This window comes from Capsicum annuum, unplaced genomic scaffold (assembly GCF_002878395.1).
Source record: "Capsicum annuum cultivar UCD-10X-F1 unplaced genomic scaffold, UCD10Xv1.1 ctg24214, whole genome shotgun sequence".
Classification (NCBI taxonomy): Eukaryota; Viridiplantae; Streptophyta; class Magnoliopsida; order Solanales; family Solanaceae; genus Capsicum; species Capsicum annuum.
Window position 1 is genome coordinate 1 of NW_025830379.1, and position 2,315 is coordinate 2,315.

At 39.0% G+C, this 2,315-nt stretch overlaps 1 pseudogene; it reads right to left on the minus strand.

The window, feature by feature from the left end:
- Positions 1 to 1,187: 1,187 nt before the first annotated feature.
- LOC124890764 lies at positions 1,188 to 1,534 on the minus strand (annotated as a pseudogene).
- Between the last annotated feature and the right edge of the window lie 781 nt (positions 1,535 to 2,315).

Genomic DNA, 2,315 nt, shown 5'->3' on the forward strand with positions numbered 1-2,315 from the left:
AAGTAATTCCCTACACTAGCGACCCAATCTGGCCCTACTCTTCTACCGTAATTCGCGTCTTCCAGACCTTCCTATCTAGGGTCATGTCCTCGGTGAGCTTTAACTGTTGAACTATTGATGTAATATTAGTTTCAGTGTGTTATAAACTGAATTAGGAGCTAGTCTTCAAGTTGGAGAAAACTCAGAGACTTTGGGAAAGTATACCTTGGGAGGTGTGTAATTAGGAATTAGAGTTTATAATTCCTAGTTATTGAGTCAAAGGAAATAGAGTTTATAATTCCTATTTTTTGGTTACAAGAGTTTTGTAATTAGTCGTTGTTGAGGCTCAGAGTTATTTAGTGAAGTTGGGGTTAAATCCTGTAGAGGTACAAGTCGTGGTTTTTTACACCTTTTTGAGCCGGGTGTTTTCCATTTAATCATTGTGTTCTTTACTTTCTGTTTTACTGCTTCCTTGAAACACGTCAGTGGAACACGTCAGGCAACCCGTTCCATCGATAAGCAACAGTGGAACACGTCAGGCAACCCGTTCCATCTATAAGCAACAGTTAGGCGAAAATAAGATAATCAGTAAGGCACGAATTTTTAACAGTTAGACCCTGGGCACGAAAAATCCAAACTAGGAACCTTGTGAAAGACATATTTGTCAAGAAATGGACTTTGGGCCTAACTCAACCCCAAAATCTAGCTCAAGAGGTGAGGATTAGCCAAGTCCATATAAGCAAACCACTAGTCCATTCCCACACCCACTCTAACACCCCTCTCACGCCCAGGCCCAACTGGCACTGGCGCGTGGACCGGGAGCCCAAAACGGGGATGGACCTGGCTCTGATACCATGTCAAGAATGGACCTTGGGCCTAACTCAACCCCAAAAGCTAGCTGAAGAGGTGAGGATTACCCAAGTCCATATAAGCAAATCACTAGTACATTCCCCAACCAATGTGAAACTTTTACCCACTCTAACAATATTATCTTGCTCTACTTACTCATCAAAATCCTCAGATTGGAAGTTCAAAATTTCTAATTTTTGATCAATATAGTAAGAGTATTTCAATACTCACGAGACTGAGTTGCCAAACCATACAAATTTGGGAAGTTGGGGAAAGCAAAACATTACACATTCCGTAAATATAAGCATGAAATGATTTGTGTTTTAGGTTGATAATATAGAGTATAGGAAGCAAAATAATCATTCCTCCATGCGATTTTCCTCCGGCTGCTTTTGTGGAACCGGGGACCTTGGTGTAAGTGATGGCTCTTTTATTGAGTGCAGCAGGAGCTTCGACTAAGTGAATGTTCTGCTCGAGCTCCTTCATTGCTTCTCTCTGATCCTTGGCTTTCTTTCCTTTCATCCTGTATGGTTTGTTAAGTAACGTTAATAGCAAGAAAAGCCACATGATAAATAAAAAGTAATGGAAATTAGTGAAGCACAGTCTAAGGAACCTCTTAGCAATATGTCTCTCCTCCCTATCGACTCTGATTTTATCAATTTTCTTGATGGCCTTCAAAGTGTTCTCAGTTACGTTCCAGTCATGTCTCAGTTACGTTCAAAGCTTTTAAATGGCTATAAAATTATGTTTTTGGAAGAAAACGAGTAAGACAGTTTTCCAAAATCCTAATTTGGAGCCATATCTAATGCAAATAACAAATAACAGCTCAATGTTAACCAGTCATGTTAAAGAATAAAGGCATGTAGGATCATCTAATGCAATTCTAAAACACATACCAGTACACTTTTTAACTTTGAAGAAATTAAGCCAAGAATGAATAAACTAAAACACATACATCATAAGAAATCTAGAATAGTTTTTAGGCAAAACTTCTCGGATGGTCCCTTAATAGCCTATTAAATCGATCAGGTTGCTTTGGCGGGGCAGGAGAAGTCATTTTCCAAGTCAAACGGGAGACATGCATTGATTCACAAAATTGGTGTAGCCTATTATAAAAGGGCAGGACAGTCCTGTACACTAAAGCTCCCGCTATGTGCGGGGTCTGGGGAAGGGCTCCACCACAAGGGTGTATTGTACGCAGCCTTACCTTGCATTTCTGCCAGAGGCTGTTTCCAAGACTTGAACCCGTGACCTCCTGGTCACATGACAACAACTTTACCGTAGTGGGGCCGATTATAACTGATTTTAATTTCTTTACAAAATACTAAATCAAAAATTTACAAGACATGAATTAGACATGTTTATTCCTCAAAACAAAATTTTGCTAGTTTTGTAGAAGTCGTCATCTTAATTTAAGGACGTAAAATGTTGCAAAGACAAAGTAATTTATTTATTTTTTGGGTACATAAGTATTTTATTATACCAAA